This window comes from Heteronotia binoei, chromosome 1 (assembly GCF_032191835.1).
Source record: "Heteronotia binoei isolate CCM8104 ecotype False Entrance Well chromosome 1, APGP_CSIRO_Hbin_v1, whole genome shotgun sequence".
In the NCBI taxonomy this organism is placed as follows: Eukaryota; Metazoa; Chordata; class Lepidosauria; order Squamata; family Gekkonidae; genus Heteronotia; species Heteronotia binoei.
In genome coordinates, this window is record NC_083223.1 from 103,568,355 (window position 1) to 103,581,784 (window position 13,430).

Consider the following 13,430-nt stretch of genomic DNA (forward strand, 5'->3'; position numbering starts at 1 on the left):
AAATCACAGAATGCTTTTTTTTCCGAGCAGCAAAGTTGCCCCATGGCATTTCTGCCAGGAACAGAGGTTGCTGATTTTTCTCTCCTAAAGCTCAAATAATATTATATAGTACTAATGTACCCTAACCATCAATGGGAACTAACACCTTTCCCCCAACTAGTAATTTATACACATTAACAACTACTGCTGAAACTTTAGGCTTTCAAAGACTCCACCAACCTTTTTATCCTTATGCTCATTCAGAAGATCTAGTACATCTACTTTAAACCAGGTTCTTTTCAAAGAAGAAATTATCTTCAGTGTTCAGGTGCTTTCAGAGTTTATGGAAGAGATCAGGGGTATGATAGAAAGGCTCCAGATCCAAAACAGATGACTAGCCATGCGTTCTCAAATGTGATCCCACTTCTTAAGGCTGTAGAAGAAAAGAAAAATTATTATTGTTCTGAAAAGCTATAGTATTTCAGTTTGTTATATAAATCTGAACCATATGTATGTCACTCTATTTTTAAATGTGTAAACTTCTAAGCAAGTCATACATAACCTTATTGCACTGCAAACAGACAAACAAATAGTAACTAGAGACAATGAATTAGAACAAGACTAAACTGGCAATGTCTACCAGTGCCCCTGTCCTTCTGAAGACCCCCACCATGTCATTTATCAGGGTCCCCTATTCAAAGAAGCAGCATTTTATTGAGATCAGCAGGCCACACATAGACCAAGGCAGGGATGTTTCAGTATGGTGTTTGAAAATTTAAATCCTGCCTAACAGAAGCAAGATCACACTCATATGCCCTGAACCAGTTAAAACAAGAAGTAAGCATTCTTACATTGCGCGTGATACAAAAGTGTACTCTATGCATGTACTGAAAACAGCCAGGGATACCTAACAATTGCTTGAGTTATCTTCAGGCCTAACAATTACTTCAGTTATCTCCTAACAAATGATCACTGTTCAAGGGTAAAGGCCTCATGCCTAAGAGAAATTTCACATAGGTCAATACTAGCAAAAGAATCATTAGATCTTCTAGGTTCATTCTGTATTGTATGATGCTTGTGGTAGTGACACCTCTGACACACATTGACTCAGCTACGGTAATGCAGTGTGACTCAGAAAGTTCTGGTGCTTAAGAACCAAGGAGGTTGCAGCTCAGAACTTCAGTATTAAATGTCAGGGAAAGTTTGCTTCTTTAAATGACAATGCTCTTTTAAAAAATAAGTCAGCGTTCTACACTATTAATAATTTCCAAAGTACAAAGTTAGTCTCCTATAATAATCCTTTATTTAATGCATCAATATTAACCCCAGTGCTTTGTTCATGGAAACATTAATATGTCTGTTCAGCCTCCTAGAAACATTATAGTACCAGAATCCCTCTAAAAGCACCTAATAAGTACTTCTAGTAGAGGAACATAAATAGTTATATGACTCACCAGTTATAATGCTATGAGTTTAACACAAAATTTTTTGAACATGACATATGAAAATAGATGTCAGATCCAGGAAAATAAGAAATAATATTACCAAAATTTATTCTTTACTTTTTAATTTTAAATTAATTTGTGTAAATTTGCTATATGGCTGGCTGTGAAAGATTACTACATCCAGAAAAAAATACTATGTATTGCATATGGTTTTATATTGCTTTGACATACAATCCATAGGAAATGTGGTCATGTTTATAATGATCACTGTATTAACACCAACTCATACCACACTGAATTGGTTGCATGCATTTGAAGAACTGTTATTATAACCTGTTTTTTAAAAAAGAAACACACATTTATACCAATACCTAACTTCTGTTTTAGTTCCATGAAAATTTATGCAGTCTCCTCGTACTCTGATTCAGTCCAAAGAAAATAAGATTATTATGGAAACTTGGCCTTGAGTAAAATTCTTGAGGGAACTTTCCTCCTCTTCCCTTAACAATATTGCCCCATTCTCATCTCCATATCGCTCACTGAAGCCTACGGAGGCCAGCCTCCAGGTAGGACCAAGGAATCTCCTGGAATTACAGCTCATCTCCACACAACAGTGATCAGTTCCCTTCAGGCCTTGGATTCAGTGGGAGCTCACCTTTCTGACAGTTCCACCTCCTTCTTCCCATCTTGTCCATTGAATAGTAGGTGCAGCTGCATAACAATCCCTGGATGAGCTCCACCACCTTTTTTTCTACCAAATGACCCCTGGTTCCCTTGGAGAAAATGGCGGCTTTGGAAATTAGAGTATGACATTGTACCCCACTGAAGTCCCTGTCTTCTCCAGGTTCCATTGGCTAAAGTAGTTTTCCAACCTGGATCTGACAACCCTATTCCCACCCCCCACCTAGGGTTGCCAAGTCCAATTCAAGAAATATCTGGGGACTTTGGGGGTGGAGTCAGGAGACTTTGGGGGTGGAGCCAGGAGACATTGGGGTGGAGCCAAGATCAAGGCTGTGACAAGCATAATTGAACTCCAAAGGGAGTTCTGGCCATCACATTTAAAGGGACGGCACACCTTTTCAATTCCTTCCTTCCATAGGAAATAATGAAGGATAGGGGCACCTTCTTTTGGGGCTCATAGAATTGGACACCATGGTCCAATCTTTTTGAAACTTGGGGGGTATTTTGGGAAGAGGCACTAGATGCTATGCTGAAAATTCAGTGCCTCTACCCCCAAAAATAGCCCCCCCCAGAGCCCCAGATACACACGGATCAATTCTCCATGATTTTCTATGGGAATAAATCTCCATAGGGAATAATAGAGTTCCCAGAAGACATTTCCCTCCCCCCCCCTGCTTTCTGTCAACCCTGAAGCGGGGGGAGGGCCTCCAAACTGGAGGATCCCCTGCCCCCACCTGGGGATTGGCAACCCTCCCCCCCCCGGTGGCCATGGGGATCCAGAAACCCTAGAAAAGCAGAGGGAAAGAACTTTAGACATATAGACCACTGCAAAACATTTCCACAATATAGTAATGTTCCCTACAACATCTTTTAAAAGTCCTTCCTAAACTGCAGAAGTGTGCTTGCACATGTAAGTTTATACCTTGAAAAAAAAATATTTATTTATTTATTTATTTGGGGAGGGAGTCTTAAAGGTGCCACTGGACTTTGTGTTGCAACATACAATGGTCGTTTTCGCACTCACCTTCCGCCGGCGCGACCCCCCTCTTCACCACGCAGGATCTGCGCGGATTTCGCACTAAACGCTGCGGAGCAGCCAGAAAAGCCGGAAGCTCCCGCCCCAGAACCACTAATTTTGGAAGGGGTGTTGAAAGACCTGAGTCAGATTGAGGTGACAAATGAGGAGGTCCTACAACTGATAGACAAATTAAAAACTAATAAGTCACCGGGTCCGGATGGCATACATCCGAGAGTTCTGAAGGAACTCAAAGTTGAACTTGTGGATCTTCTAACAAAAATCTGTAATCTTTCATTGAAATCTGCCTCCGTTCCTGAGGACTGGAAGGTAGCAAATGTCACCCCCATCTTTAAAAAAGGTTCCAGAGGAGATCCGGGAAATTACAGGCCAGTCAGTCTGACTTCAATACCGGGAAAGTTGGTAGAAACCATTATCAAGGACAGAATGAGCAGGCACATTGATGAACACGGGTTATTGAGGAAGACTCAGCATGGGTTCTGCAAGGGAAGATCTTGCCTCACTAACCTGTTGCATTTCTTTGAGGGGGTGAACAAACATGTGGACAAAAGAGACCCGATAGATGTTGTTTACCTTGACTTCCAGAAAGCTTTTGATAAAGTTCCTCATCAAAGGCTCCTTAGAAAGCTTGAGAATCATGGAGTAAAAGGACAGGTCCTCTTGTGGATCAAAAACTGGCTGAGTAATAGGAAGCAGAGAGTGAGTATAAATGGGCAGTCTTCGCAGTGGAGGACGGTAAGCAGTGGGGTGCCACAGGGCTCGGTGCTGGGTCCCATGCTCTTTAACTTGTTCATAAATGATTTAGAGTTGGGAGTGAGCAGTGAAGTGGCCAAGTTTGCGGATGACACTAAATTGTTCAGGGTGGTGAGAACCAGAGAGGATTGTGAGGAACTCCAAAGGGATCTGTTGAGGCTGGGTGAGTGGGCGTCAACGTGGCAGATGCGGTTCAATGTGGCCAAGTGCAAAGTAATGCAAATTGGGGCTAAGAATCCCAGCTACAAATACAAGTTGATGGGGTGTGAACTGGCAGAGACTGATCAAGAGAGAGATCTTGGGGTCATGATAGATAACTCACTGAAAGTGTCAAGACAGTGTGCGTTTGCAATAAAAAAGGCCAATGCCATGCTGGAAATTATTAGGAAGGGAATTGAAAACAAATCAGCCAGTATCATAATGCCCCTGTATAAATCGATGGTGCGGTCTCATTTGGAGTACTGTGTGCAGTTCTGGTCGCCGCACCTCAAAAAGGATATTATAGCTTTAGAGAAGGTGCAGAGAAGGGCAACTAGAATGATTAAAGGGCTGGAGCACTTTCCCTATGAAGAAAGGTTGAAACGCTTGGGACTCTTTAGCTTGGAGAAACGTCGACTGCGGGGTGACATGATAGAGGTTTACAAGATAATGCATGGGATGGAGAAAGTAGAGAAAGAAGTACTTTTCTCCCTTTCTCACAATACAAGAACTCGTGGGCATTCGATGAAATTGCTGAGCAGACAGGTTAAAACGGATAAAAGGAAGTACTTCTTCACCCAAAGGGTGATTAACATGTGGAATTCACTGCCACAGGAGGTGGTGGCGGCCACAAGTATAGCCACCTTCAAGAGGGGTTTAGATAAAAATATGGAGCACAGTCCATCAGTGGCTATTAGCCACAGTGTATGTGTGTATATAACATTTTTTGCCACTGTGTGACACAGAGTGTTGGACTTGATGGGCCGTTGGCCTGATCCAACATGGCTTCTCTTATGTTCTTATGTTCTTAAAAGCCGCGCAAACGCCAAACTATTTTTTGGCGGTTTCAGTTTGAGCGGCTTTTGCACCGGGAGCTTCCGGCTTTTCTGGCTGCTCCGCAGCGTTTAGTGCGAAATCCGCGCAGATCCTGCGCGGTGAAGAGGGGGGTCGCGCCGGCGGAAGGTGAGTGCGAAAACGACCATAATGTGAGCTAAGAATGTTTCCTAGCACTTGACACTACAACCGTACTAATGAAATTATGCTGCCATTCCCTCATTTTCTTTTATAATCTGACCTGTCTTGCAACAGTCTGCAAGTCAGCACAATTTTCTTTACCTTTGGTTTACATTTATGTTGTAATCTCATTTCCCTCTAAATCTTGCCAATCTTAATTATATTTACTGCAGTTTCTGAAAACCCTTTTTTTTTTTTTAAGTCCAGAGTGAACAGTCCTTTCTGATTTCATCTAAGGAAGTAACAGCATAGCTATAGTTTCTTTGCGGACTTCTGTCAGTTCTGTTAGGCCAGGTTTAAGGTTGTCAGCTCCAGTATGAGAAAGTCCTGGAGATTTAGGGGTAAAGCCTGAAGAGGATGGGGTTCTAGGGGAAGGGGTGAGGCTCAGTGGAATTAAATGCCATAACATTCCCCATCCAAAGCAGTCATTTTCTCCAGGGAAATAATATAGTTAGTCTGGAGATCAGTCATAATTCCAGGATCTCCAGGCCCCACCTGGAGTTTGCCTACCAAATTCTTGAAGGGGTCCAATATAATTGTTTATTCATATATTAATCTAGAACTAAAATTTCAGTAATTTAACTATGGCATTTCTCGTGCATGAGTTGTATTAAAATACTTGGGCTCAGAAGTAAATAAAACTTTCTACCTTCCGATACTCATGAAACTATCCCACACCTAGGGGCCAATACAAACACTGGATCAAGATCTGCACCTAACATACTTTCTATAGAAACAAGCAGTGATTCTGTTTTCTGCATGAGGTATAGAATTATCCTAAGTAGAGCAAGATGCATGTGTGTGGCCAAGGATTTTTTCCTGCCAGAGCCTACAGGAGTGGAGCTCCACTTGGGCTGGCTAGGACTCTGGCTGGCTCAACCAGCCATGTGGCAGCCACGTGCTCCCAGGCCAGGCAGTGTGGCCTAATATGCAAATGAGCTCCTGTTGGGCTTTTTCTACAGAAAAAATACTGTGGGGATGGGAGGAGGACATCTAATAACAGGGACATTCCTACAGTCTGTAGTTTCATATTTGCAAAATCTTATTCATTTATTACTTAAGTGCCATGCTTAATACATAAAGCCTTATTTCAAAGGATATAATTCCTTTGCATGCCTTGCATTATTTTAACTCAGTTCATTTGTCTTTTTTCTATATGACTATGCCTGTCAGGCATTCTGTATTACATTTGTTATGAATGATTCTAATTCACATTTACTGCTTTATCTTGGATTTCACAGTTATAGTTATCATGCTGGTTCCCGAGAGGCAGGGGTAGTTGATGTTTTGTAATACTTCTATTTGAACTGTTTACACGGCCCTGATCTTAGAAATCATATACATCCTGGGTTTTGTTTTAATTGTTACAGACCTGATTTCATACTGATCTTGCTGTTTTTGACTGATATGGAACTACTTGCTCCAAGGGTAAGTGCAGAATATATTCTGGATGTGGAGAGGGGGGGAGGTTGCTGTGTCAATTTTCCTGACTGTATAAGGACTGAAATATCCCTTCACACTTTGTATAAAAACTCTAGTTTACATCCTTATGTGTGCAAATGTTTTTCATACAAAAGAAACAAGTCTATTTTATGTTTTTTGAGATGACATAAAAAGTGATGGGTGCGGGTGTGAAGGGAGGTTATCTGTATAGCCAGCAATATATATTTTGAATCTCATTAAATCTGAATCAATCCATCAGTAATGGTTCAATTTTTCTAAAGTACAGACAACTGGAATCTTAGATAGTGGAATCTACTGTATCCTGCTGTATCTCTTAGCAGGATATATCATCTATGAGCAGCTATGAATATAAGTATAAATAAATGGAAATGGGACCATGGCGTAAAGTATCAATGAAAAACAAAATAAGCCTCACTGCATTAAAAAAATCAAATTCTTTATAATACTCAATTGTGCCTTTGTCTTATTACAACTATTTACACTGTTCCATTCTAGTTAAGATCACAAGAACCAAAGTCTCCATATCAAAACATATGGATGAGCGAAACAACTGTCTCTTGTTGAAATGCACTTAACATATTGTCCCATAAATCTCCAAAATACAGATAGATTTAAATATTATATCCAAATGGATTTTTCTTAATTATAAAGTTCATTTTGAATTCTTTGTCAGGGGATTATATCTTTTATATTGATGGACTGTAGATCTGGCAATTTGCTGGCTTCCAAAGAGCTGATCTACCACAATCTTAAATCTTCATGATGTGTTCCTGATGTCTTATATCAAAATCTCTACAATACAATCCATTAACAATATCTATGCTTAGCAAAATCATCAAACATACTCTTAAATTATCACATTTATAGAGCATATTTTCTCTTTCATCCTTCCTTTAAGGAACACAGGGCATTGTATGTCATACTCTTGCCGTCTTTTTATCTTGACAACTTCTCTGTGAGGAAGTTAGGCTGAAAGAGGGTAATTGTCCAAGTTCATCCAGTTTGCTTCATGGCAGAGATCTGAAGTTGGGTCTCCCAGATCTGACCTTACCACTAACTCCAATTACTTCATGGACTCCTGAATTCTTTTCACTTTCTAAGCAAATCTCTTATATGATAAACTGGTGTGGAAAAAGATTTGTGAAACTCCCCTAAGCAGTTTCACTAGTCTTATACACAGGCCTCATTTTGGGCAGGAGCTCACTGGAGTGGAGCTCTGGAACCTCTACATTTATTATGCTCTTTTTTTTTCTTAACACCCTCCCCCCCAACCCCCCCCCCCCCCAAAAAAAACATGCTTCTGGACTCCATTGTTCAAAACCCCCGTGAGAATTTTACTGAACTCTAAGATTTGACAAACTTTCTAATATTTTTCATCACAAAAATTGGGAAAATAACCAGAACATATAAAGCAGACTAATGGAAATCTTCATCATGTCACTGTGGCCACATAAGAGAAAGTAATTTAAAAAGCATGATGGGAGTAAGGTTTTCTAATGACAATTATAATTCAAGAAACATTTTAAGGTAGATTTTTTAGCTGATTAATTTAGTATTCCTTCCAGTAATGTCAGGGGTGTGTGATATATACAAATAAGTTGCGCTAATGAGCTCTGGCACTTCTTTTTCTATGAAATGACCCCTGTTTATACCAAGTTATTCACATTGCAGCAAAAATCCTTCAGTTTTAAAATTTTTATTGGTTTTCAGTATAAAGGGGGAAAATGCGAAGATACAGAAGCAAAGAAGGAAAGGAATGGGGGGGGGACAAAACAGGGAAAAGCAATAGATATAGCTGTTACATTTCTACCTTTCAAACTTGATGTTAAATTTTTTCTACCTGCAAGTCTTACATTTAAATCCAATACATTCTACAGTCATATTATTTTATTATAGGGGTTTTTTTTGTTATTTATGCTTATAATATGAATCTAAACTATTCATCTTTGATACCAACAAATGAGAAAAGCATCAAAGTCAACCACAAAATAAAAGCCACTAAGTAATCTTAACCAAATCAGGGATAAGTACTAATTTTAACAGTAATAACTATCAAAGAATTCAGGTTTTCACGGCTGGTAACATCATTAGCGTTTGTAGAATCTTTCGGGATCAAGTGCCGTGTTCTACTGGAGAAAGTTTTCCTTCCAGACGTTTCGTTCTCAGCTGCGGAGAACATCCTCAGTGGTGTTGCAGCTGGAGCAGGCGCTCAGACCTTCTTGGCTGCTGTGCATTGAGTCATTGCACAGCAGTAGAACACGGCACTTGATCCCGAAAGATTCTACAAACCCTAGTAATAACTATAATCATAAGCAGAGAAGATGAGTATAATCATTTTATCATTAATACTACCCTAATTGTTTCCAACATAAAAAAATAAAAATAACAAAAGACCAAAATAAAACTAGTAGACAGTACTTTATCTATTACAATATCAACAGGATCTATTATTAAAAAAAAATAAGCAGGAGCAGATCTTTAAAGCTTCCAAATAACTGTGTTGTCTAGTTCTGGTCGCCGCACCTCAAAAAGGATATTATAGCATTGGAGAAAGTACAGAAAAGGGCAACTAGAATGATTAAAGGACTAGAACACTTTCCCTATGAAGAAAGGTTGAAACGCTTGGGACTCTTTAGCTTGGAGAAACGTCGACTGCAGGGTGACATGATAGAGGTGTACAAGATAATGCATGGGATGGAGAAAGTAGAGAAAGAGGTACTTTTCTCCCTTTCTCACAATACAAGAACTCGTGGGCATTCGATGAAATTGCTGAGCAGACAGGTTAAAACAGATAAAAGGAAGTACTTCTTCACCCAAAGGGTGATTAACATGTGGAATTCACTGCCACAGGAAGTGGTGGCGGCCACAAGCATGGCCACCTTCAAGAGGGGGTTAGATAAAAATATGGAGCAGAGGTCCATCAGTGGCTATTAGCCACAGTGTGTGTGTGTGTGTATAAATTTTTTTGGCCACTGTGTGACACAGAGTGTTGGACTGGATGGGCCATTGGCCTGATCCAACATGGCTTCTCTTATGTTCTTATGTATTATAAATTGACCCAAATTAGTTATTTATCTAAGTTAGATATTTAAGTGTTTAACTTTAAGTATTTAACTTCATTAAACTTTTTTGAGACTATATCTCCTATTTCCATATTACCCTAAGAGAGAAAGAACAACAGAACAACAGGCACAAATTTAATAAACAATGACAGCCTCATTTTCCATAATTATTTTTCTTAAATAAAAAAAAATCATATACTCTCTATAATCCATTCTCTATTAAAATGCTCTATTTTACTTCAAAAAAACAGAATCTCTAAGTGAAAATGGCCTCCTCTCTCACCTTTATTTATTTTAACCCATAGAAAAAATCATACCTTTCTATAATCCACTCTCTATTAAATTGCTCTATTTAACTTTTAAAAATACGCTTTATAAATCAAATAGCAAGCAAAAAAGGAGCATTTTAATTTTAAGAGTCTCTTTGGCATTTCAAAGTCACGCTTCTCTGGAAGTCTCGCTTGTCGTTTCCAAACCATTCAAGGCCGTATGCCAGTTCCCTTTTATTAATTCCATGTTAACCAATTACAAGAAAGAGCAACAATGTATAATCCCTTCTTTTTAAAAGCTTTCCACGACTTGGTCTTCTTAAAGTAGTCTGCCTTTTCTCCCTTTAGCACATATATCCATTTTATTGAAAACGATGAGAATTCCACACCGTCACTTCCTCCTGCAAAAACTTTAATCCAGCTTGATTTCTGCCTCCTTTTTGTAGATATGCACAATGTCTCCATTTTGATTTCTTTTGACTTCTTTCCTACTGGATCTTTATCCAGCTCTTTCATCTCCGTAGACATCACTGGGATCCCTTCATCACTCCACGTATATATTTTCCATTTCGCTGTGTTTTTTAAAAAAGATTCCCACCTTGTCCTGTATTAACTCTGCCAACAGACTGATTTCCCACTTTAAGGAAGATATGGCAACCATAATATCTTTTTTTTCAAATACTTCGTTTGGTTGAATCGCCATCTTCTCTACAGTCTGATAATCAAAGTTAAAAAACCAACTCCAAGTCCCAGATAATCTATCTGAATCTCCTCCGGCTATGTGCTTTCCTCTTGCAGTCTGCTTGTAATCAATTCCATCTCAATCAGATATCAGAAGCATTTCTCTTAAAATATACATGACTTTTATTCAGACCATATTAAAATGAAATAATTCTCTTACTGTAGCTTGTTTAGTTGTAAGCAAAATCCATTCAAATATCCCTGTTCAGATCAATTTAAATTCTTAAGAACTGTTAAGTTTGTTCTTTGTCTTTTTGAAGCCTCACTTGGAAAAAGAGAAGGGGGGGGAATATCCTCCTCTTCCCCCTTTTGTTGAACAGTCCCAATTGGTGTTATATCAGAAGATCCATTAGTTGGTGGTAATAAAAAGAAAGACTTACTTGCACTGTAGCATCTTGATGTTTAAGATAGAAATATTATATAGTATAGTAGAAGCTTATTAGAAAAAGAAAGCAGTCGGGTATTCATCTCTTGCTGCCATCATGGTGGCCGCAATGGAGGAGCATCAGGGCAGACAGAAGAGACAGGGACCAGCTGCCGCCATTTCCCTGGCTCCTGTAGAGCCCTTAGCTATCAGAACACCCCTCCAGAGTCTTCCTTGCCGCTCGGTTCGGGGGGGGGGGGGCTGTCATGAGCGAGCTCCACGGACCCCACCAAGCTCGAGATGCCAAAACCCAGAACTCCACATTGCAGCAAAAATCCTGCAGACCTTTTGCTTTAACAGGACTTTCTAAAGGTACTTTGTATTTTGCAGATATACATGCAGACAGAGGCCCATGGCTCTGGTGTTGACAGCTCTGGGTTGGGAAATACCTAGATATTTTGGTGGTGGAGCCTGACAAGGGCTGGGTTTGGGGAGAAAAAGGATTTCAGTGGGTTATAATGCCATAGAATCCACCTTTCAAAGCTACCATTTTCTCCAGGTGAACTGGTTTTTGTCACCTAGAGATCAGTTATAATCCCAGGAGATCTCCAGCCACCACCAGGAGGTTGGCAACCCTAAGGAGGTGAAGCACCTACCTTTTCAGCACCGTTCCTCACTTAAACAACAACAAAAACCTCACAATCCCCTCTTCAATAGTTCTTCCATTCTAAACTGCTGAGGCTTCCTTACATGCCGTTGCATGATGTCTACTCTTCCCCTTAGGTTAAAAAAAAGTTTGACAAGTATGAAAAAATGTTGCTGCTGAAGTATGTGTATGCATTATCCTTTCTTCCGAATAGACAACAGTTATATTTAAAAGGTTATCTATGCTTTAGAAAAGAAGCTTTCTTTAATGTTTTCCCTCAAGTGAAATCCTAAAGTTATGTTTAAATGGCAAGTTAAGCTGATAAGTGGAAAGTAGACTGATTTTAAAACAAAACCTCCCTCTTTTTTTCTGAGATATTTTTTGCTCAGTGTTGATATTAAAGTTGATATTAAAACAGATTTGCATCCTCAGGTAGAAAAACTGCTAGACCTTTGTCCAGCTGTCATAGGTTTTATCACTATTTGGGAGTTAGACTTACTCATTTATAGGAAACATACATTGAAGAATATTAGGAACACAACTGTAAATGTACAGTTTTATTTAATGTTGGGTAGTTAAAGCCCAGTAATCTTTACAGTTTAAAATTAAAAATGTAAGGCACCTGTCATTAACTCTGGCTTATTTCTTGGATACACTTGTTTTCAGTTTAATTTGTTGTTTGTAGTGGTGACTGAACACTCCCATTTTTGCAAGCAATCCCACTGAACTCTCAAAAATGTTTGACAAACATTTGTGAGCATTGGATAGGACACTCAGGAAATACAAGCATGCTAATTTTCCACACATGTAAGTGCCTACCCCAGGTCAGCCTCCCTCCTTCTCTCCCAGTTCCAACTTCCGCAAACCAAAATTCTCAAATTTCAGAAAAGGGACTAGACATCATGTATTATGTATTCATTATCTGCCATGAGAATAGTTTTTAAAACAGAGAATAAGTTTCAACCTATCTTTTCAGTAAATCACTCTTCCCAAACTTCTCTGCTAATGTTTATACGAATTGTAGTTTTTGTAACTGCCTGTACTGAATGAGAAGGCTACAATTTACTATTTCAAAATTTGCTATTTCAAAACTTCCCATCAATCCCAGTAATTCAGTAAATTCTAAATGTGTGTCAACAATGTCTATAGGCCAGATCAGTACCCATGTGATGATTAATGTTGTTAACTGTATGATGGAAATACATCCAAAAGACGCATTCATATCTGCCCCAGTCCCTCTTCAAATAAGCCATGAAGCAGTGTTTGGCTGATCAAAGGGTAGCCAATCAATGAAGGGGCTATATAATCAAGCTTTGCTCCTTTCTTACAGGCTTTTGTCACCTGCAGCTGACCTGCCCACTGCCCCAATAATATCGTAGGAGTAGCCAGTCATCAATTGGGACCAAACAGAAATTTTGTTTTTTTCCCCTGATTAGTGCGGGAAGGGGGAGCCTTTTTTGCTTTGTGATGTTCAGGAGAGGTGGAATAAATTAGATAAATTAGGCATAGTCATTGACTGCTTAAGCTACAACTACTTTTGAAATGATAGGGTGGGTTGCTCATGGTAGGTAGGGATGGGTGAGCATTCTGACCCATCATCAGGCATGATCCAGGAGCCACCCCCCAGAGTCATCAAGTGAGGCCCCAGGTCTGGGCAGCCCAATGTTCCATTGCTGCTCTGCTACTGGAGGACAGCAGAGCAGTGTAATGCCAGGAGAGCTCTACCAACCCCAGAAGCAAGAAGTGGCTGAGGTACAAAGTCTGCTGGCATCCGGAGG

At 39.6% G+C, this 13,430-nt stretch overlaps 1 protein-coding gene across 1 annotated transcript in view; it reads right to left on the reverse strand.

The window, feature by feature from the left end:
- HS3ST5 (heparan sulfate-glucosamine 3-sulfotransferase 5) overlaps positions 1 to 13,430 on the reverse strand; it is a 294,869-nt gene that overhangs the window by 165,725 nt on the left and 115,714 nt on the right. The window contains exon 2 of the mRNA XM_060238341.1: positions 220 to 412. The gene's annotated coding sequence lies outside the window, so the exon portion shown is untranslated. The remainder of the gene's footprint in view (positions 1 to 219; positions 413 to 13,430) is intronic.